The 24,216-nt window shown below is 45.1% G+C and overlaps 1 protein-coding gene across 5 annotated transcripts in view; it reads left to right on the top strand.

Annotated features, from left to right (window-relative positions):
- Positions 1 to 2,218: 2,218 nt before the first annotated feature.
- Positions 2,219 to 24,216, top strand: part of WIPF1 (WAS/WASL interacting protein family member 1) — a 122,941-nt gene continuing 100,943 nt past the window's right edge. For 3 of the 5 annotated variants that reach the window (XM_024243322.2, XM_024243320.2, XM_054549510.1), the window contains exon 1: positions 2,238 to 2,374. The gene's annotated coding sequence lies outside the window, so the exon portion shown is untranslated. Of the gene's footprint in view, positions 2,375 to 8,591; positions 8,704 to 24,216 lie in introns of all 5 variants that reach the window. The other 2 variants (XM_054549511.1, XM_009237841.3) reach the window with 2 other exon arrangements.

Raw genomic sequence — 24,216 nt, 5'->3', positions numbered from 1 at the left:
ACTAGGAGCTCTGATGAACACTAGGGAACCAAAGATAAGATTTCCTGTTCGCCTGTGTGCCACTACTCTTCTCATCTTTAGGGAGATTATTCCATTTAATCCTTACAACAATCCCAGGAGGTAGGAAATATTGTTATCCCTATTTTACTGGAGCAAAAAATTGAGGCTTGGAGAACTAGTAAGGAGACCAGGCAGCTCCTGGGTTTAATTTCCTTGCAAACCACAGTTAGTGCTACTGATACGCTTTCAAGTCTGGAGTAATATATTTACATATTAAACTGCTTGTCTTCATTTTATATAAAACATAATATATGCGTATTACCATAGAAATGGTTTAAAAAGAAAGGCAAATAGTTAATGGACCTTAAAAAGATGGGTACATTTAGACAAAAATTTGCCAATGGGAAGAGTTTCCTATGTTACTAAATGTCTTTCCCAGAGAGGTCATTGTATCTGTTAAAAGCATATCAAGATACACGTGTGCACCCTGGAATGGTACAGAAGCAGAGAAAGCCGGGAGTTAAGGTCCCTCAGCATGGTGTAACAATTCCGAAGTGCATCTATTTGTAACCACCCAATGGGTTCACCTTGCCCGCTGCCTAGACAGAGCTGATTTACCAAGACTGGGAAATTGCAATGGAGAAAGACGGATTCACGCAGAGCCAGCTGTGCGGGAGACCAGAGTTTTATTATTACTAAAATCAGTCTCCCTGAGCATTCAGGGATGAGTTTTTAAAGATAATTTGGCAGGCAGGGGCTTGAGAAGTGGGGAGTGCTGATTGACCAGGTTGAAGGTGGAATCATAGGGGGTCGAAGTGAGTTTTTCTTGCTCTTTTCTGTTCCTGGGTGGGATGGGAGAACTGGTTAAGCCAGATTATCATTCTGGGTGGTGTCTGCTGATCCACTGAGTTCAGGGTCTGCAAAGTATCTCAAGCACAGATCTTAGGTTTTACAATAGTGATGTTATCCCCAGGAGCAATTTGGGGAGGTTCAGACTCTTGGAGCCAGAGGCTGCATGACCCCTAAAGTGTAATTTCTAGTCTTATAGCTAATTTGTTAGTCCTGCAAAGGCAGACTGGTCCCCAGGAAAGAAGGGGATATTTTCAGGAAAGGGCTATTATCAATTTTGTTTCAGAGTCAAACCAAAAACTGAATTCTTTTCCAACGGCTACGCCCAGGAGTGAACAACGACACTTTAAAGGTTAGAAGGAAGATAGAGTCGGTTGTAGGTCTGATATCTTTCACTGTCACAATTTCCTCAGTTATAAATTTGCAAAGGTGGTTTTATATTCTCACCTTTCTGCTTTAATTCAAAGGGATACACAGCCTTGATATTTTCACAATATGATCCGATGGTTATTACACTGAGCAGAACTTTTTGTTGTTATTCCTTTCAAATGCAACACTCAGTAGCTATAGCGTCTTAGCAAGTGAATGTTAACTTTTCTTTGGGGCCTGGAGGTGGTAGCTCTCAGAGCTGGTCAGAACACCCTGATGAGCAGGAGTTAGCTAGGGCAATGGAGTAGAGCTTCAGTTTTCTCCACATGTTTGCTGTGGATCCTACCGTATTTAAGGAAGTGGGTGGCTGATGACAAATCCATCCCCACTGGCAGCAAAACGACTCAATTCCAACCGACTTGTGAGGATAGGCAGCATCTTTCCGAAGGAAGAGCAGCACGTTGTCCCCACATAGTGGGCAGGAGTCAGATGCGTGTGGACCTTGGCCCTCTGTGGGGTTCACCCAGATTTTAAATCCATTTTTAAAAATTAATTTGAATTTCAGATATCCGAAAGTTGGACCCTCTTTTTTTGAGAGCAGACGGGAAAGCGTGGGAAAAGGCGTTCCTTCCGGCTCGAACAGAAGGAATACCCCCACCCGATCCCCCCGCCAGCAGCCGAAAGAAGGTGGAGAAGATTCAAGAGTTGGGGGGAAAGGCCCTGGGCTAGAGTCCCCTTCCAGTTCCCGCTTCTCTGCAAACTCCTGTCCTCTTGCCTCGGTCCCCTCGCCGCGCAGGGGAGCGGGACGGAGGAAACTGCGGACTCCAGCCCCGACCATCCCGCCCCGCCGCGCTTCTCTGCGGGCCGAGGCTGCCGGCGCGGAGCCCCATTGCCGGCAGGGCAGGCGGGCGCGCGGAGGGCAGGGCGCGGGCCAGCGGGGCCTCGCGGCGCGTCCACATGTGGCGGGGCGGCGGGGGGGCCGCGGCGCCGGGGGGGAGGGCCCACATCTCGGCGAAGTTCCCGGATGGTCGCAGCCTCCTGGCGCTGAGCGCTTTTCCTGCCCGCCCGGCACAGCCCTGCGGACCCCGGGAGAAGTTTCCCAGAAAAAATGCCCAGCGCGGCGCGGGGCTGTGGAGTCGTCTGGAGCCGCTGCGCGGTAAGGGACGCGTCGCCTCTGGCGCGACCCGGGTTCCGGGCTCCCGGAGGCCAGGGGGGACGCCGGGAGGGGCTGGGCTCGACGGCGGGGCTCGGAAGCGCCGCTTGGCACCGGTGACGCGGGTGGGGCGGCTGGGGACGTCGAGGCCGCGTCCCCTGCGAGCGGTGGGCGCGGGCGCGCGGCCTCGGCAGGGGCGCGATTCCAGGCCAGCGGCCCGCGCGTTCTGCTCCCCGCTGATGGCCCGGGGAGGAAGGGGCCGTGGACAGTTGGGGTCCCGCGCCTCGGGCTGGGCTCACCGTTGGGCTCCGCGGACCCGGGGCCGCCCCTTGGGGCTCGGGACCCACTGTCTCAGTAGGTGTCGAGCAGGGGCTTCGCGGCGATGCCCTGGGGCCGCACCTACACCCCAGCTAGGACGAAGGGGGACGTTCGGGCATCCCTCGGGGCCGGCTCAAGCTCTGGCACCGCCCGCCTGCCTCTCTGTGGGAACCGTGCCCCTCCCGCGCTCCCGGGCGGCCCGCTCGCCCCAGGTCGGCGTAGACGCGCGCGTTAGGGGTCTGCGTCGACCTTAGAGACATTTCCAGTCCCGGTCAGTGCTTTTCGCCCGGAGTGGGGACGGGGGCTGAGGGAGGGTGCTCCCCCGAACTCTCCAGAGACAGCTTCACTTCAGTCTCGCATCCCCTACCTTTTTCTACTATACATACTTTTCTTTTTAAAGAAAGAACTGTTAGCGTTGCGAGTGTAAGGGAAAGCAGCTGACCCAGTCGCTGTGAGCCTTTGTTAATCGCAAAGAGCTCTAAATTAGACCACTGGTGGTTGGTTAGACTTTGAGCTCTTCGCGATTAACAAAGGGTGTGGCTGTGTGAGGAACTGAGCCTGGCGAGGTCTTCTGGTCCTGCTTAAATCCCGATGGAATATTCCTTCTTCAGCCACGGGCTCCTGGCCTTATTGAGTTCTCCGGGAAGCCTCTCAAGTTGGCTCAGTGATCAAGTGGACTTGGTCCCTTTTGCTGAAAAGCGTGTGTCCGTCCTGCCCCCTGGATCGTCTCTGGACCCCACTCCACTCCCATTCCCCCATCCCTGGCTGCGTGTAGCCCCAGACTCCAGTCGGGTGCAGCCGCAGAGCCGGTGAACAGATTCCACGCTGGGTGGGTCTTCTTTTGCCAGCTTCCCAAAGCAATTTCAAAACAATACTGTAGCTTCATTTTGAGTCGTTGGTAGATTTGTCCATCTTCAAAAATGCTTATTTTTGTAATGGATAAAATAACTCCAAGAAATGTTCTACTTCAGTTTGTAAATCACCTTTTAAGTTCTTGAGGTGAGAAAACCCTTGATAGGCTATCAGCACTCTGCCTATTAATCCCTTTGCAGTGCACACAACACTGCCTTCTACTGTGACTGTGTGTGTCTACCTGCCTGTTAGCCCCGTAAGGCTGAGTTTCTCGGGGACCTGGAGGTGCTATCTATAGTCTGCAAATCCCAGCCACCTGTGAGAGCCCATTACCTGTTGAATGGAAATGTTCAGACTAAACTCTGCAGATGTTATGAAACCAGTTCAGTAATACTGTCTTCCTCCCTGGGACTTACCCAACCCCTGCCATAATTTTGGCTCCATGAAAACACATCAACTCTTTGAGGTTGTGTGACGTAGTGCAAAGAGATTTGTAAGCAAGGTAAGATCAAATTCTGGGATAAAGAGAATGAGGCTTTCCCCCTGGGGGGGATTCATGCCTCCTTCTATTTGTTCATTTTAAAAATTGTCTGTAATGTGTTCAACCACTTTCTGGTGCCCTTAGGCATATCATTACAATTTGAGCCTCACTTATCTCATCCAAGAAATGGGCTTGATAATCTTTGCTCTACATCCACTACAGGGTATGAGGATCAAGTAGGATAATGGGGTGTGAAGGAAGCAGCAAAAAGCAGTATGATACAGGGGCCATCCAGATACCATGCGGTGTGTAGCACCAAGACACGAAAGCTATAATGAGCAGAAAGGCGGGTGGTGAAGAGAGTGTAGTATGCCCTGACCTTGTACATTTACTGTCTCAGGTGCTATGGCCAGGCATGAGACCCTTTTAGCAGACAGTATTCATTACTGGGTCTATGGCATTGTCTTTGCTATTTCAAGGTGTTCCTAACTATGGTTGTAATTTTAGGAACATAGTTGGTTTCACAACACATACTGAGAGAATAAATGAAACAAAAGTGCCTTTTATTTGTTGCTATAACCCCTTCACTTTTAAGCATCTGATATTTGTCATTTTACCTCCCAGGTCTTCCTGAAGCCTTCCCTCCAGTGTGGTCTACTGAATTCTTAATGGTTTCCACACAGAGCTCTCTCTGCTGCTGTTTCCCAGCAAGTCACAATTATACCATGGTTCTTGAAGGCTTGGTAGGCTTATTTATCCCTTGTGGCTAACAGGCACCCAAGTCGAATCAGGTCACAGTTGGAATCAAGCCAGATACTCATTGAGCATTGTGGGTCCCTGCTAGAGGTTATAGCTATACTCTGTGCTAGGTAAGGGTAGAAAGGAAGATGTAGCTCAGAAAGATGAAGTCTGCGCCTGAATGCTTACTTTCTGGTAGAGATGAGACATGGTTTCAAACAGCAGGTATGCAGGCAGAATTTGGTAAATAAGGTAAAAAAGGTACAGACCAAATACAGGGAATTCAGAGGAGTCCAGCTGGATGGAGGCACTCCTTCATTTCCACCCACCTCAGCCTCCCAAAGTGCTGGGATTACAGGCGTGAGCCATCGCGCCCGGTCAGTCGTGTGTCTTTCTAATGCCAATTTCACCCTCTCTACCAGCACGCTCATAGCATTTCCCTCCCCGCTGTTTGTCCACTTAACAAATATTTATTAAGTGTTTACTGTGTGCCAGGCATCGAAAAATTAATCAGCACGTTCACATCGTGTCCCACCATCTCTTCTCCAATTGAGGAACAGTTTTGGCTTCACCTCCCTGTGAGAGATGAATACTTCCTCACTCAGCTCTAACTTTTGTTCGCTAGGGCGGACATTTGTCAGTTGTTCCTCACTCTGTAGGTATTATGTTCAGGTCGAAATAAGTTAAGTCTGTCCCTTGTATAGTTTTGAGTAATGAAAACTCTAGGTGTACCAAAGCCCCCAGAATATCTTCAGTTAGTTGAGTGATGCTATTCTGCTTAATACACTTTAACTAGTATGCTAATCCTTAGCCATGGGTGTGACGAGAAGCTTATAAAGGTGTGATTCTATTAGTCTGTGGTAAGGCCCAGGAATCCATTTTTTGAAAGCTTCCACAGGTGATGCTGCTGTGCTACCAGAGGGCATAGTTTCCTAATGGGTAAAGCATGGGCCAGTCCCAACACTGTCTTTTACAAATTCTTTGTGTCTTCACCTTTTTGTTTTTGTTTTTGGTTTTGGTTTTTTTTGAGACAGATTTTTGCTCTGTCACTCAGGCTGGAGTGCAATGGCATGATCTCAGCTCACTACAACCTCTGCCTCCCAGGTTCAAGTGATTCTTCTGCCTCAGCCTCCCAAGTAGCTGGGATTACAGGAGTGTGCACCACGCCCGGCTAATTTTTGTATTTTTAGTAGAGATGGTGTTTCACCATGTTGGTCAGGTTGGTCTCAAACTCCTGACCTCGTGATCGGCCTACCTTGGCCTCCCAAAGTGCTGGGATTACAGCCGTGAGCCACCGCACCCGGCCCTGTATCTTCAATTTTGAAATGAGAGTAACACCCCTTCCGTAAAAGGATTGTTCTAAGGGTCAGATGAGGTGATGTATGTGAATTACTTAGCAGATTGGCTGGGACAGTGTCACTGCTCAGTATTTGTGGACTATTATTATTATTAGCATTAGCATTACATTTATCAGTGTTAGCCTGAACAAAATACTGTTGGCATTCCTTTCTCCGTAGGTAAATACCAAAAAAAGCCTAAACACAGGAACTGCTCTCGATGTAAATTAACATAGAACAATAACCCCTTAGCTGTCTGTAGTTTACAGAGTGTTTCATATCAGTCATCTCATATTTTAACAGCCCCCAAGGAGAGATCTCACTGAAAAGAATCTTAGTATTGAGGGGCTGCCAGCCCACAGTATCTGCTTACCCAGTAAAACCTACTCTGTTGAGGTTGTCCAGACAGATAAAGGATGAGGAAGCAAAAACCAGACTTGTCACTTTTCCTGGCCCTTTGACACTGGGAAATACCAGGTTAATGTGTTGTGGCAGTCACACAGTGGCCATCATCAGCGTAGAGATGACAGTAGATTAGATTGCATGAGATGTCTGATGTAAAACACCCAATAACACTTGGCCGCAGGCCAGGCTGCTTTGGTCACAACTACAGCACCCATGCCATGGGGTGAGGGTACCACTGCTTCTTCTCGTGGCCAGGGATCAGAAACTTTTGAGTCCTAGGAAGCATGCTCAGCATTACAGAGATTGCAGGTCACAAATATTTGTTGAGAAGTCAAAAATAATAGACTATGCTAATAGTAAATAAAATAAAAATGTAGCTAAACAGGAGATACAATTAGCTACAATGTTTGTTAGCCTTGATAAGCAGGGTTCACATTGAAGGAACATGTTGCTATGTAACATTTTAGCATTGCTTACTATGGGTATATATATTTTTCTTCTTCTAATAAGCCATCTTTCCAGCATAACTAAATTTCTTCTTTTAATTTCCTTTTCTCTCTCAATTACATTAATTTAAGTGAATGAAATTCTTCAAAACTTTCTATGATCTGGCCCAAACATTTAAAAACATCTTTCTTTCCTTTCTTTCTTCCTTTTATTCTCTCTCCCTCTTTCCCTTTCTTTAACATTATCACTTACTATATGTTATTTGAGTCATTTTATATTCACTTACCCTGAGAGGTAAGTTCTGTTTATTTATGTGGAACCTGAGGCTTAGAGAACTTAGGTAACTTGCCCAAGGTCCCACAGTTAGTGACAGAGCTAGTATTCAAATGTGGAGCAGTCTGATTCCAAGCATCGCACCTTTAACCTTTAATTTCACCATCAGCCTTATTATGCACTACTTTTCATATACTGGGTTCCAGCTAAACTGCACTTTCCTTTCGTATGCTGTTGCATTCCCATTCCTCCTCTCCACACTGCCCCTTCTCTTCATTTGTTTGTTGAATGCTATAAGAATCTTCAGATTGGTCATGATTACTTGCTGAAAAGTCAAAATAATAGACTTTGCTAATATTCAGTAAAAGAAGAATGTTGCTCAAATTAACAGGAGACACAATTACCTACAAATTTCACTAGTTTAGGAGCTTTGATAAGCATGGTTCACGTTGTAAGAACATGCTTCTTAACAAGAGCCAAAATGTTCTCTTCTCCATTTGCTGATTCTGCCTTCTCTTAGTTTCCATCGCCATTGTTCTGGGCTTCACCTGTGGCTTGAAATTCACCCTATCCTGTATTGCAGTCACTTGCAGGCATCTCTTCTTCCTTGTTAGATTGTAAGCTCTTTCAAGACAATCACTTTTTTAAAAATCCTTTTGTATTTTCTCAAAACAGTAGATTCTTGTATAGTAGGTTGTCAATGTTTGTTAAAGGATGGTTTATTTCTTCCACTCTGTAAGATTTGAGTGAATTTTTCATGAAAGCCAAACAGATCTTTGTTTTGCAGAAGAGTATCTGGTTTCTGAAGATGCTAGGAAACAAATTTGATCCTAAGAGTGGTCCTTTACGATAAGTGATATATGTAAGATGACTTTTTTTTTTTTGAGACAGTTTCTCACTCTGTCACCTAGGCTGGAGTGCAGTAGTGCCATCAGTTCACTGCAGCCTCGACTTCCCAGGCCCAAATGATCCTCCTACCTTAGCCTCCCAAGTGAGCTGGGATAACAGGTGTGCACCACCATACCTTGTTTTGTTTTGTTTTGTTTTTTGTGGAAATGGGGTCTCCCTTTGGTCTTGAATTCCTGGGCTCAAGTGATCTTCCCGCCTTGCCTCCCAAAGGGCTGGGATTACAGGTGTGAGCCATTACACCTGGCCACAATGTGACATTTTAAAATTCATATACATAATTAGCTTTTTATGTGTTCCAAATTAAAAAATAACCATGATTCCAATAATTAAGAAGTGGGAAGTTTTGTTCTTGTGGGGAAAGTAGAAGTTATTATTGTAGAACCTAAGAAGTGATATTTCCTGGTCTAATACCTATATCTGATTTACTTCCACATAAATGAAGTTCAACTCTTTTGCCCAGGAGTTTTGCATCCCTTGCTTTGGCTGAGAAGAGGATAAAACCTAGAAAGAAGTCTAAGCAAGACCGAGTGTGGTGGCTCACTCCTGTAACCCCAGCACTTTGGGAGGCCAAGGTGAGAGGATGGCTTGAGTCCAGGAGTTCAAGAACAGCCTGGGCAACATGGCAAAACCCCATTAAATACAAAAATTAGCTGGACGTCGTTGTGCACACCTGTAGTCCCAGCTACTCAGGAGACTGAGGTGGATCACTCAAGCCTAGGGAAGTAGAACCGTGATTACACCACTGCACTCCATCCTGGGCAACAGAGTAAGACCCTGTCAAAAAAAAAAAAAAAGAAAGGAAGGGAGGGAGGGAGGAAGGGAGGGAGGGAGGGAGGGAGGAATATCACACTGTATCCTATAAATATGTACAATTATTATATGTTCCTTAAAAATAATAAAAGCAACCAGGTGCTATGGCTGAGCCCAGGAGTTTGAGACCAGCCTGGGCAACATAGTGGAACCCAGTCTCTACAAAAAATACCAGAAAAAAAAAAAAAAAAAAAAAAGCCAGGCATGGTGGTATGTGCCTGTAGCCCAGCTACTCAGGAGGCTGAGGTGGGAGGATCGCTTGTGCCTGGGAGATTGAGGCTGCAAGTGAGCCATGATCATGCCACTGCACTCCAGCCTGGGTGATCGAGTAAGACTGTCTCAAAATAAATACATAAATAAAATGAAAGCCAAAAAAAAAAGAAAGAAATCAGGTAACATCTCTTCCCCACGCCTTCATGCTCATCCTCCCAACTCTTACGGCCCACCCTCCCACTCCTCCACTCACACCCACCCTCCCCTGACACACAGAGGAAACAAAAACAACGCATTGTCTCTTAGAACTTGGAAAAGGTTTTTGTTAACCACTACTCCAGGTGCTCAGTATTTGTAATTTATAGTCTTTGCTTCTATGTTTTTGCTGAAAATATGACTCTTTATCACTCTTTAAAAATTATATTGTACTATTGATCAAGCATGGTGGCTCACACCTGTAATCCCAGCACTTTGAGAAGCTGAGGCAGGAGGATCACTTGAACCCAGGAGATCGAGACCAGCTTGGGCAACATAGCAGACTCTGTCTCTACAAAAAATAAAAATTAGCCAGGCATGGTGGCATATGCCGGTAGTCCTTGCTACTTGGGAAGCTGAGGTGGGAGGATCACTTGAGCCCAGGAGTTTAAGGTTACAGTAAGCTATGATCATGCCACTGCACTCCAGCATGGATGACAGAACAAGACCTGTCTCTCAAAAAAAATAAGTAGATAAAAATAAAAATTATATTGTAGTTGTAAATTTGTTCAGATTACAAAAGTATATGTACTTGCTATAAAGAAGACAAGAAAATGGAAATATATAAAGTTAATAAATTTTCTTCTATCTCCCTTAAATACTAACCCTTTGAAGTAATCAATATTATCAATTCTTGAACTTTCTCCTTGCTTATATAACTATGTGTAAGTATATATGCACATATATAGTTTTTTCTCCTAAAAATAGAATTATATTATTAATATATTATGCCACAATTGTGTTTAATATAATAAAGTGTCATAGACATTCTCTCCAGAATAAAAAACTCACTTATGGCATGGCTGCTTAATATTCCACAATTTAACTATTCATATTGTTTCAAGTTTTCTTCTGCTACAACAGTTCTTCCTGGAACATCCGTGTGTGTGTGTGTGTGTGTGTGTGTGTGTGTATTTGAACCTGCCAACTTACAGAAGCTTTTTTATTTCTGCCTGTCAGAGTCTCTAAAGGAGTATTACTTTCCAAAAGCTGTAGTAATTCACAGTCTCACTGACACTATTTGAAAATATCTGTTTCCCCCTATCTTTGCCAGCGTAATTCATTTTAGAAGTATAAACTTTATGATCTCTTTTTTCCTGTTTTGTTTCAAGTTTTCTTTAGGGAGCACATGTCACTGTCTCTACATTAAAAAAATTCACTTATTTGAATTATTCTTGCCTGTCTTTTCCTTAATTTTGTAATTTCTTAATCATAATATATATGATTTGTCTTCTAGAACTGAAAAAGAAAAGTTCATGGCTGGACTTACAGAGCTTAATTGTTCTGTATTGAAATAAAACAAAACACTTGATTTCTGTTTATAGTAAAGTAAATGTAGACCTTTCAATTCCAATTTTCCTCTTCTAAAAGTGCATTATTTAAGAAATTGTCTCAGGAAATATAAATGTTTTAATGGGAAAAACAGAAACTTACAAAATACAAAGATGGGAAATTTTAAAGGAGCTTTAAGCCTGCAAAGCTGAGTTTCTCTCTTAAATCCAAAAATCTGAAGACAAAGGTTCTTTGAGAGCATTAGTTATAAGTTGTGCTGAATTACATAAAGAGGAAAAAGTGAATCATAGCAGATAGGAATTTAAACCTGGACTGTTGTTGAAAGTCCTTGCACTCATTGCTCCTGCTTATTTTTCTGGGAGGTGAGTTTAGATTCTGCTTCTCATGTCCTTGCCATTGCTGAGTTCATTATAAAATTATTTGTATATAACTCCAGCAGTACATTGGTTAATCAGAAACAGCTGTACAACTGGATTCATTTATAGGAACAGAATAACTAAATCAATCAGCAAAATTTCTTGTATTTGGGTAGGTTGGGCCAACATTGTGCAGCCCAGAATAATAATGCTTTGTAACTAACCTGACACAGATGTCAAAAAGATTGCATTTGGGCAACAGAAGTTGGAACTGAAAATTAAGAAACCCTGTGAATGCTTGATGTCTGCCATAATAAAGTTTACACTTTTTTTTTTTTTAATGTTAGTGTTTTCAAAGTTAGGAAGATTCACAAAAGGAAGTCCTGTTTTAAAAAGAACGTATCAGAGTTTTACCCTCTATGGGCTGGGTCCCTTGAATGAGGGTGAATTGTCCAGATCAGTGTCCCCTGAAAGATAAGTGTGTACATTCTGCCAAACGTCCAGGATCGAAACAAGCCAAGGGCCCCATGCTGGGAAGAACGCCACAGACCAGGCAGGCAAATGGATGTCTCTGACTAGAGGGAGCTGCGCTGTATCACGGAGAAGACAGAAGTTCCCAAGCAAGACTGAGGCTGAAGTTCCGACACAGCATGGTCAAAGGAGTTCCTTGAGATGATGTGTCCTTATGCAGAACCCAGAGGTCCATGGGGGCTGAATGAGTTTACGGAATGAAGCCCTGTTGTATCGCTCTAAGCAGGCAGTGTTACGGAGACTTCAGTACAATGCGACAGGAGGTCTGATAAGAAAAGGAAAATCTCTAGACCCTGAGTCCCCATATGGGACCCAGTCCCAAGGGACCCTGAACTCTCCACCACTTGAAAATAACAAGTGGGTTACTTTCAAGGCCAGAAATCTGCCTGCCTCAACTAGCAGGTCCAAGTGCCTGGCTTGCTGTGAAGTGGAGCTAACCTTGGTAGGGAGCTGCATTACGTTTTAGCCAGTGAGGGGCATAGTGAGGAATCAGGACCAGTTGGCACCTTTTCTCTTGCTGCATACCATGGTTTTGGCACTGGAATTTGTAAAAACTTGCATCTTTTTGAGGCCCCCATATGCTGATGCCTGAAGGCCGATGTCCTCTTGCCCACCTTCACACTGTCCCTGGTTTGGGATGTCCATCAATCCTGACAGATAGTGAAACCATCTTAAAAAATTAAGTTACTTTCAGGTTAAGACCTGATATTGACCAGCTCATTTACTGGATTCCTTGTGCATTGCGTCCTCTGTTAAAGGCAGAAAGGTAACATGAAAAGGGCAGTAAATGAGGAGTTCACCAGTTGTAGTCTAATCCCAGCTTTGTTGCCTAGTAGTCAAGCTGGCCTTGACAACAACACTCTGCAGAAGTAGAGTAGAGAATCTGCGGGAACAGGGAGAAGATGGTGGCCAGCATGTCTGTGATGCCTCTGATGGGACACACCATTAACATCTCCACATAAGGTCCATCCTAACAATGCAATCAACATTGTAACTTGTCATTCAGAGGCCTGAGGAGCCGGAGCCTGATATTTTACCATGCCTGTTTTTGACTAAGTATTTAATAAGGGAAAGACATATATATCCATCACATTTCTCACTTAGCTAAAATAGTGTATGTGTAATATATAAAGATCAATTTATATTTTAGCAAACTCATGGAGTTCTTTGTTTATACTTGAATCTCACTGTATACTTGCTAAAGAAGGAATATTAGCTGAAACACTGAAGTCTTTCTATTGCACCGAGGTTGTTTTTTGTAATAGTATTTGTGGAAATGGGATTTGAGCCAGATGCTGTCCAGGTACACTGGGCAGAGTTTATTTACATCCAATAAAAATCACACTACCTCACTATATGTAAGCACACATTGTTTATATTCACTTTTATTCTGTATTAGTGCATAACCTTGAAACCATCTGTCCTCACCATCTATTATTGGGGGAACCCGCCCCCGATAATTAAACATTATTTCACGTAGGTTCTTTTCTGTTTCCCTAAGTGTTGGCCGGTCTGAGAAATAAAGGGAAAGAGTATAAAAGAGAGAAATTTTAAAGCTGGGTATCCGGGGGAGACATCTCGTATTGGCAGGTTCCATGATGCCCCTGAAGCCGCAAACCAGCAAGTTTTTATTAGTGATTTTCAAAGGGGAGGGAGTGTACAAATAGGGTGTGGGTCACAGAGATCACATGCTTCACAAGGTAATAAAATATTACAGGGCAAATGGAGGCAGGGCAAGATCACAGGACGGGGTGAAATTAAAATTGCTAATGAAGTTTCGGGCATGCATTGTCACTGATAACATCTTATCAGGAGAGAGGGTGTGAGAGCAGACAACCGGTCTGACTAAAATTTACTAGGCTAAAATTTACTAGGTGGGAATTTCCTCGTCCTGATAGGCCTGGGGGCGCTACGGGAGACCGGGGCTTATTTTATCCCTTATTGGCAACTGTAAAAGACAGACATTCCCAGAGTGGCCATTTTAGAGACCTACCCCTGGGAATGCATTCTCTTTCTCAGGGCTGTTCCTTGCTGAGAAAAAGAATTCAGCGATATATCTCCTATTTGCTTTTGAAAGAAGAGAAATATGGCTCTGTTCTGCCCCGCTCTCAGGCAGCCAGACCTAATGGTTATCTCCCTTGTTCCCTGAACATTGCTGTTATCCTGTTCTTTTTTCAAGGTGCCCAGATTTCATATTGTTTAAACACACATGCTTTACAAACAATTTGTGCAGTTAACGCAATCATCACGGTCCTGAGGCAACATACAACCTCAGCTTACGAAAATGACGGGATTAAGAGATTAAAGTAAAGACAGGCATAGGAAATCACAAGAGTATTCATTGGGGAAGTGATAAATGTCCATGAAATCTTCATAACTTATGTTCAGAGATTTCAGTAAAGACAGGTGTAAGAAATTATAAAAGTATTAATTTGGGGAACTAATAAATGTCCATGAAATCTTCACAATTTATGTTCTTCTGCCATGGCTTCAGCTGGTCCCGCCATGCGTGGTCCCTGACTTCCCACAACAATCTATCACACACAGTTGCATCTGCACACATGTACACATATGTCATTGACTTACCCCTTTTAAGGAGCACTTCAGATGTAACCAGGAAGCACCAATTCCAGACTTCCTTGGAAAAGTCAATATATTGCTGTCCATTTTATGTGTCAGTATGTGTCAGCCTTTGTAGCTTCATAGAAGGCAGAGGTCGTCGCTAACTAATGAATACTTTGTACAGTCTCAGACAAAACACCCTATGCCTAACCAGGTGACTGTAAGTGCTTTGGAGGGCATTCACTATGATGGCAGTGATTGCTGAGAGTGGATACAAATACTTAATGTGGGGCATTGCCATTGAGAATTCTGACCTGACTGTTAGTTGGTGACTGTGGCCATTGCTAGTTGAGCCTCCTATTTGTAATTCTTAGTCCTGGTCTAAGGAACAATGCATTGCTGTTTTGGCTCAGCAGCAGACCATGCTAGATGGCAGCCAGCCAGCAGGAACTGCACTGCTCTTGCTCCTCAAAATTGGTGCTAACATTACAGGCCTCTATTTATGCATGGCAAGATTCTGGACCAACACACTGGTCAATGGTTCCCTTGTGGACTTTCTTCCTTGCAAAGAGGTTAGACCAACTTGTCTACCTGGGAAGCTGAACTTTAGGACAAGTGCCCTCAACAACCCAGTTACCCTTTGTAGATAGGGTTGTGACAAGGGCTTTCTGAATTCTAACTTAGATGCCCAAGAGAGCATAGCAGAATCCTAATAGAAGCTTTCCCTGTGCTCCCTGTCAGCTCTGGTCCTAGCAACACAGACGGGGAGAGGAAAAGGGAGGAGGTTCCTTGTGATGGGGGAGGGTGCAGAGGCCAGCAGTGAAATAAAAGAGTCTGGTGGTTCTGAGCTGCAGGGAGAGACCCCATCAGTGGGATGGGGGGCAGGGAGTGAAAAGCCAGGAATCCTATTCTTCATCTGTGTGGCTGCTGGGTTGCACTCCTGGCGGTGCCAGGAACTCAGTGAGCTGGACTAAGCTGGGGTCTGCCTTTAGGAAAACTCATTAGGAAACAGAGATTAGAGGAGGCCCATCTCATGCTTACTGTTGCAAGAGTACCCTCCCCTCCTCACCTTGAAAACTCCTTGTCATGTCTTACATCTTAGTTCATGTCACCTTTTTTGAAACACTTCTGCACTCCTCTCCAGCATAACAGTTCATTTCTTCTTAAAATTATTTTTAAATTTTATTTGTTTTTAAAGTAGTATTTCATGCTGTCACCCAGGCTGGAGTGCAGTGGCACAATCATAACTCATTGCAGCCTCAAACTCTTGGGCTCAAATGATTCTCCTGCCTCAGCTTCCTGAGTAGCTGGGACTGCAGGCACATACCACCACGCTCAGCTAACATTTTTTCATTTTTGTAGAAACGGAGTATTGCTATGTTGGCCAGACTGGTCATGAACACCTGGCCTCAAGCAGTCCTCAGCCTCCCAAGTAGCTGGGACTACAGGCATGAGCCACGGCGCCCAGCTCTGACAGTTAATTTTGTTAATGTATGTTGAGTATCTGTCTCCCCATTAGATTGTGAACTACTTGATAGCAGATAATTGCAGCAATTTACCCTCTTTATTGCCAGTGACAAGTGTAATGCTTTGCATATACCTGGTGCCTAATAAATACCAGCTGAATGAAATCATGAGTCCTTCTAGAGCAGTTATCTCAGTTTTGTTTTAATGGTTTATTAACTAAGAATTCTGGGACACTGAAATGTTAGAAACTATTGACCATAATTAAACAGGTCTAGAAATAGAGCACTTCTTCACTTATATTGGAGGCCAATGGAATTATGAAATTAATTTACCAAAATTTTACTTTTTTCTCAGGAATGCATGGGAACATGAGGGGTCTTCATCTGGATTCACTGTCTGGGTACTGTTTCCTAATTTCTTGCCTGCCTGGGTACCGCTCAGCAGTACTTTGCCATGGCCACAGAAGTCAGGGATGAATTATTCCTATTTAGATTACCAGTAATCATTTTTGAAGAAGTAATGATAAAATAACATTGTTTACTGTTTACCAGGTAAAATTCTAAATGCTCTGAATGAACTTATTGAACCCACGTAACCACCCTCTAAGGCAGGCACCATTATTGTTTCCATTTACAGTTGAGGAATTTGAGGGTAATCAGCTGGCCCAGTTTCACACAGCTAACCTGGCAAGGTCAACATTCAGTCCAGGCAGCGTGGCTTCAGCCCACTCTGAACCATGAGGCCCTCCTGCCTCTTTGGTCAAGGATGTTCAGTTAAAAGGACCTAGATGGCCCCAGCTTTGTTCAGGCAGCTGACTGACCACTGACCCAGTGTTGTTCATGTCCCTCTGTTGCATGCATGCTTCTGGGTTAGGGCCACCGACCCACTGTGGAAAGGGCAGCGGGAAGCAGTGAAGGCTGACTGCTGGTCCACCCATTAGCTCTTTGTGTAGTGTTTTGGGTCCAGCATTAACTTGGCTCTGAATCATCCACACTGCCCTGATACCCATCATAGACATACATTCTAAATGTCCCCTAACACTTCAGTGGTCTTTAATGAGGAAGAAAATCTTCCTAGAGTGTCACAAATGCTGCCTAAAACTGGTGGCACTGACTAGTGTCACATTATGTTATCAAGAATAATAATAAGTTACATTCGACTGGTAGAGAAGGAACATAATACTCAACTGAAAAATGCACACCCTTTTTTCTTTTAACTAAAAAAAAATGTAACATCCCAGAGCATTAGAGCAGGGAAGCAAAGTGAAGATCATTTTGCCCAACCTTGCGTTTCGCAGGTAAAGAGACAGAGTCCCAGAGAAGTTAGGTAGCTTGCCTAAGGCTAATGGCAAGTTGGTAGCAGAGATGAGATAAGAACGCAGGGCTGGTGGGTTCCAGTTCGGTTCTCTTCCCCCGCCTGAGATTGCATAAAATGTTCCATAGATGATTTTCTTATTAAATTATAGGCAAAACATAAGACAATCTGTTTTTTACTGGGCAGGACCAAGGTTAACAATGCCTTAAAGAGGTGAGAGATGCAGCTGGAAACCTCCTTTAGGTACAAAACGTAACAAGACGGAGGGCTGGGGAGGGTGCTTAGCAAGGTGGTGTTCAAAGGGTAGCTGTCCTGTAGAGTTTGCACTGCATAGCCCCTGCCTTCTGGACAGTCCCAGGCAAAAAACAGATACCTTTCTCCAGTAACTTCTGGCTCAAGTCATTTTGGGGGTGAGAGAATCAAACTAGCTGAGTTTATAGCAGAGTTCAGCAGGAGGAGGGCAGGAAGAGGAGGGAAATGGCTACTTCCTTTCCATAAAGAAAAATGTATCTCAAAACCTGCTGCGGAGAGCAATTGTTAGGCAGTCTAGCCTCAGTCTGGAGGCTGGCAAGCTGCAGGGCTCTTGCTAGGCTGCTGGGAGGAAGAGCTTTAAGCCCCTCCCAGAAAGGCTGAGGTGGCCTGCAGAGGCTTCCCCTCCTGGTGCTCTGCATCACCAGCAACCTGGGCAGGATTTGCCGCTCCTGGGATCAGAGCTGCAGGTTGACCACAGGTTACCTTTGTATCTGCAGAACAATGACCAGGGATCCTCACAGGCAAGACTGGAGAGGAGATCAAATCTTTATCAGATAGAGACAGAAACCTAGGGCTGGAAGGGGTCCAGAGCTGTGTTCCCACCTCTGAGCTAGACGCTTCAAAACAGCCCAGGGACAGGGGTGGAGGTGGAAAGGGTTGTAAAGTGTCATTGGCCTGGGACTGATTTCAGCGCTGATCTTGCATGATCCCACCCACAGGAAGAGCGTTTTGGGAGAATTGAAACTATAAGGTCAAAGAAACTTGAGGTGAATTCTTTACAATTCCTGCAGAGACCTCGACCAGTCCCAGAAAGAGTGTGCCATACTTGGTAGACTGTTCGAGGGTGGGAAATGCTTTATTCCTTCCCTCCCTTCTGGCCTCGCTCACTGTCAGCCCCAGCGGTGAGCTCTGTGCTGGCAGTTTATCTGGTCTTCTTTTCAAGTCCAGAGAAGGACAAAATAAAAAGCTTAGAGGAGCAGAAGCTAAAACAAAACCAACTGCATTCTTAAACCCGATCTGATACAGCAAGGTTTTCAGGGAGTGCAGCTGCTCACAAGCCCATGGGGCCCTTCCAGCCTCAAATCCATGGGACATTGTTCTTAGTCAGAGGGCAAAGGGATCTCTTTGTGTTTTTCTGATGTGAGCCTGGACCCTTCTAGAATTAAACAAGAAACTAGAGGCAGAGCTAGGTTTCAAATTGAGAAGTTTCTGATTCCCATGTCTGTGGTCTCCCTGCCTTGTCTTTGATTAAAATGGCAGTTTTAGAGGCACATCCCACCATTGAGCATTCTGTGTCAGCATCAGCCAGCTTCCTGCAAAGCCAGGCCCCTGAGCATGTGCAGGCTATTGCCTTAAACCTGGATGATGCAGAAAGTGGCTTCCAGCTCTCCTTCTTAGTGGTCAGGGAATGTGGAGGGGCCTGTGGCAGGTAGGCCAGGCACTTAGCTGGGTGCAGAATGGGCTTTACCTTCTAAACTTACTGTCCCAGCTCCAGTGTAAACTAATGAACGCTCATGAAACCAGTAATGGCTTGCTTGCTTGAGGAACTAGAGGGCAGGGTGTGCCGTAACTGACCCTGGTTGCGTAAGACAGTCCAGTGAGTTCCTCCTTTTTTACCCCCTGAGGTACATCAAAAGGGCCTAAGACAGAAAAACTGTAGGAATAAACTCAGTCCTAATTTGGAGGCCATAGGCAAGGAACCTTACATTGTATAGATTCCTGGGGCTGGCAAAACAGACAGTGGTGGATACCTTCAACTCTTGCCAGAGTTAAATTTTTGTTTGTTTTCAGATGAGATCTCACTGTGTCACCCAGGCTGGAGTGCAGTGGCACAATCATGGCTCACTTGCAGCCAGGGAATCCTCCTGCCTCAGCTTCCCAAGTAGCTGGTACTACAGGCACATGCCACCATGCCTGGCTAAGTTTTTCAGTTTTGTGGAGATGAGGTCTCACTGTGTTGCCCAGGCTGGTCTCATACTCCTGGGCTCAAGTGATCCTCTTGCCTCAACTTCCCAAAGTGCTAGGATTACAGGCATGAGCCACCGCACCTGGCCCAAAATATTTTTAAGAGAGAAAATTTAAGAGGCTACAAGTGGTATGGGTTAGAGTTTAAACAACAACAAAAGAAGCATGCTCAGAGTAGAGCCCCATTCCTCCACTCGAATGACAGACATGAAGGGGAACGGTGTCTGCATGCACTGTCTACAAATGAGCCTCTCTAAGCAGAGTCCATTGTAGAAAGACACATTGTCTAAACCAGGGTTCTGAAACCTTTTTTGGTTGTGACCTACAGTAAGAAATACATTTTTCATTGAGATCCAGTGTATACAAGATAGATAAACAGAAACAAAAACAAAAGTTTTATAAAACAATTTCCATGTTTACCACAACACATTTTCTTTTCTATTCTATTAAGAAGAAAAAGCTGGTTGCAACCCACTAAAGTGATTTGATGGCCAAAGAATGGGTAGCAATTTGCATTTTGAAAAATACTTATTTAAATAGAAATTTGTCAGGCATGTAGAAACCAGTCACATTGTAGGTCTGGCAGATTTCTGCAGGAGATCCAGTGACACAGGTTTCATGGTCCTAGAAATGGTTTTCCTTACTCTTTGAATCTCTCACAGTTGATGAGGTGGTGATGGTGATGAAGGCCAAGGAAGAGAGTGGAGAAGATGGTGATGGAGGAATTAGGAGGCCGAGTCTTAATTCTGCTCAGGCAGAAAACAGTTGAGTGTCTGTGATGCATTGTCCAGACACGAATGAAACACAGACCCTGGTCTATGGCTGCTTATAGTCAAGGTGTTTGCTTCGTAGTAAAACAGGAGCAAAAAACCAGAATGATGCAGAGAACCTGAGGCCCTTTCATTCTGAGTTCTCTGAAAGGAGAAACCATATTATAGGGATGTATGCAGTGTTATACCCTAGGTCTGTCTCTCCTCTGTAATAAGTATTCAATAAATCTGTATTGAAAGACAGTGTTACCTGAGAATACTCGTACTTGCAACTAGACTGGTAATCAATTATCTATAGTGGTATTGTTAATATAATATTATTAATGTTAATAAAACATTAACGTAATATGGGATAGGACGGTTTAGATAAGAAAGATCCAGGCCTGGCATGGTGGCTCATAACTGTAATCCCAGCACTTTGGGAGGCTGAGGCGAAAGGATCACTTGAGCCCAGGAGTTTGAGACCAGCCTGGGCAACATAGCAAGACCTTGTCTCTAATTAAAAATTAAAAATGAGAAAAAGGAAGACCCAGAAGAGTTCAGGTTATGTAGCAGAACTGCAGACCCCATCTGGGTTTCAGGTCCTCCTAGAACAAGCTTTTAATGGTTGAGGTTTGTCTGGTTTGACTTGTAAGTGGGCCCTGGGACAGCTTGCCCTGGCTCTTGGCCTGGAGACAAGAAGTCAAAGTGGTGTGGGCCGAGCCCAACACTGGCCACCACGGAACACAAGAGAGGGCATTCTTGGTTTTCCCCTACTGCTCATTTGAAACTGCACTGAGTTTTCCCACTTGGGTCAGCAGTTCAAGATGGTGTGATTCAGGCTTAAATCACCCCAAGTTTCTGTGTGGTAGGTTTCTGTAGAGATGAGGGTGCTGGCAGACCACTCTCTGTTGGATCCTAAATGGAGTCTTTGTTTCTAGTCCTGGACTAACCCAGCACTAAGGGGGCATTGAGGCTGAGGAGTGGTCTTGGGGCCCTGGATACCCTGGCACAGGTCCCAGTGCAGAGAGTGAATGAGCTCCTCCACACCCCCTGCGCTGGCTTCCGCAAAAGCAAGCTCTGTTCTGATTGTCCTGCCCCAAGGCCTGGCGCTTCAGACCCAGACCAGTCGTACTGCTACACTAAATTAGATTGAAGCACTTCATTCAAGCACTTGGGGTGTGTGTGTGCGTGAGAGAGAGGGAGAGGGACAGAGGGACAAGAGGGTGTGCTGGCTGGCGAGGGAGGCAGGGATTTGCAGGGAGGAGAGGGAAAGACAGTACCTGACAGGGATAAAGCCAAAGAGCCCCAGGTTCTACTGCCAGCTCTGTCGCTGTCTTTGTGACCTTGGGCCTCAGTTTCCTCATCCATAAATTGGGGAGGTTAGTGCTGATTCCTCTGATCTCCTTTGGCTCCAACGCCCTGTGGCTCTCAGGCCTGAGCAATGTTTTCTGGCAGGAAAGAGAGGCTGCCCAGAGCTTCCTTCTCAGGCAGCCAGTGCGCACATTCTTTCCTGTGCCCGCATATGGAAGCAATTTCTAGATTATCCAAGGCACTTGTGCTGCTGAGCTCACCCGAAACAGAAGAGCTTGGTGGTGGTAAATGGAAAAAGATAAAAAACCTGCATGTGTGTTCCTCTGTTTTCCTCCCACAGTGACTCTCATATCTGGAATCCCTCGTGCAATTTGCTTTTCCATGCTATGGCAGGGGCATGCCAGTGGGTTTGGGGAACTTCACAGAAAAATCCTGATAAAAACAAAGTGAACTGCTTCTCTCCTGAGGCCAAAGGCCACTTTGCCTTTTTCCCCAGGAAACTTCACGCCTGAGGAAACTTGCAGGGGGTGGGGGGTGGGGGGAAGGGGAGTGTGTGGAGGGGACCATAATGTTCCCACATTTATTGTAATCTTTCTCTCTGGTCTGTTAAAATGAAGACTATTAATGGCTGGCTGAAACATCAACCAAGAGCTTTGAAGGGGAAAATGTTTTATTGGTTCCTTCTCTGCCAAGTGAAACCTTTACCTGTGTTTCTCCTCTGCACCCCTTGGAGGTTTGGGTCGCAGTTATCTGGTAACTTGTAAACTGGAGGCACAGGGCATTTACTCCTAAATTCAGGTCAGGAAAGTGACTTTTTCTAGAGCACCGCCTTGCTCACAAAGCCTCAACTGTGGCCCTGATCCCCATAGATGGTCCTCCGGACCTTACTTTCTCCCACCCTTTCTTCACTCCTGACCGTAATTCTTGGGAAAGGATATTATTGAAAAAGAGCATGTTTATAGAGAAGTGGTTTTTGTTCCCCTTTCAGTCTGTCTCTAACTTCTCTACTGCCTAGTCTCCCACTGATGTTAACATTTAAACGTTAATTTTGTAAAGTGGAGGTATTTTTCCTAGAAATGAAATCTGAGTAATTAGGAATCTGTAAATGTTTTACCAACACTTGTTAAAGGTGTTGCATTCATGTTCTCATATAGACCCAGGATATCCCTTCCGAATACTTTCTGGAAAAATCTCTCAAGACAGTAGGCTGATGGATGCCAAAAGACTCTTAGCAGGGACCACATTCTTTATTTGTTTTGCTTCTGGGTTCTCCTGTGCAGAAGCTTCTGGTCCAAGCAACCCTCTTATTCCCTTTGGAGAGAGCATGTTTACGACTCTGGTTTGAGTCATCTGGGTTGCTGCTATGACAGGCTGGAAATCAAACATGACATGAAGATAGAAACACTAGAAACTCACGTGTCTGGCCACCCTATTTCAGGGTGCTCAGATTAGCTCTACTTGGTTGGACATAGTTGTAATTCTGTACATACTAAACTAAACTGTGTATATGACTAGGACTAGGACTCTGCTAGATTCTCTTCAGCACTAATCAAAGGTCCAGCTGACCTGTATCCTGTCCTCTAGAGGCTAACAGTCTAGACCACCAATCCAGGGGAAGAGTTATGAATTCAGGCCTCACTGATATATGGGGGACAGCTGACCCTCTACATCCACAGTCCAACCAAGTGAGGATAGAAAATGTCATTATGCCTATGATGCTTGCCTGTACTGAACATCTATGGACATTCTGTAGTCATTATTCCCTAAACAGTGCAGTATAACAATCATTTTCATAGCATTTACATTAGGTATTATAAGTAATCTAGCGATGCTTTAAAATATGCTGAAGGATATGCATAGGTTTTATGCAAATACTGTACCATTTCATATAAGGGACTTGAACATCCAAGGATTTTGATATCTGCAGGGGTCCTGGAACCAACCCCACATATGTATGGAGGGATGCCTCTGTCAACTTGGGGCAAGGGTAGGTGCTCTGCAACCATGGAGATACAGTCCTCTGCTGTCCCAAGAGGATGAAGGAAGAGTCATTTCATCTGTTCTTTTCTTCCAGGGATTTTCCTGTTCTTCGGGGTAAGCACTCCTGCCTCTGGTCTTTAAGGCAGCCACACCCACCCAGACACCGCACACCCAGTGACCCACGGAGTTGAACCCACCTCTCCAAGGTGGTCACTCTTGCTCCTCCTCACTCCTCTGAAACCTGTTTTTGCTTGATCTATTCATTCAACAAACATTTATTAAGTGCTCACTGTTGAGGTGTGCTTAAGGCAAGGTCCCTATCTCAGTGGAGTTTATGTTCTGCAAGGGAAAAACACACAGGAAACAAACAGATGCTTATGCAGGTAAATTAAGACAGTGATGAGGGCTGTGAAAAAAGCAGAGAGGCTGATGGGATGAAGAATGACAGGGATACGCTCAAGACATGGCGGTCAAGGGAAGGCAGTGCTTCTACAGTTGAGATGCGAATGACAAGGAGACAGATGCGTGATACCTGGGGAAGTGTGCGTCAGGCTGAGGGCATGCCCGGTGCAAAGGCCCTGAGGAGAGTACACTGGAAAAGTCCGGAGAAGAGAGAGAGGGAGTGTGGCTGTGGGGAGAGGGGTGGGGGCCATGCCAGTGGTGTAGGCAAGGGCAGGTGCTCCTGAGGTCTCTGAGGACCTTAATGTAATAGGCTTTTTGCCAGTGGGGTGATAGAATGTGATTTATGTTTTTAATAAAATCACCCTTGCCTCAATCCCATCTCCACCCAGCTCTGAGCTCATGGCCTCACACCTTAACTCACATCAGCCTGCCCGGTCAGGCTGCCCCTGAGGCAGGTCTACCTGCTGCACGCTGGCCTCCCTGTTGCAGCTGTCCTAGTGCAGGTCACTTCTGCAGCCCCAGCACCACCTGATCAGCTATGCCTTGGGATTCAAAGGATGGGTGAAACAGTCTACTGTGAGCCGGACTGCAGTGCAATGCAGGGAAGATATTGAGATGCCTT

The sequence above is a fragment of the Pongo abelii genome, chromosome 11, assembly GCF_028885655.2.
Source record: "Pongo abelii isolate AG06213 chromosome 11, NHGRI_mPonAbe1-v2.0_pri, whole genome shotgun sequence".
Lineage (NCBI taxonomy): Eukaryota > Metazoa > Chordata > Mammalia > Primates > Hominidae > Pongo > Pongo abelii.
This window is presented reverse-complemented; position numbering and strand designations above follow the sequence as displayed.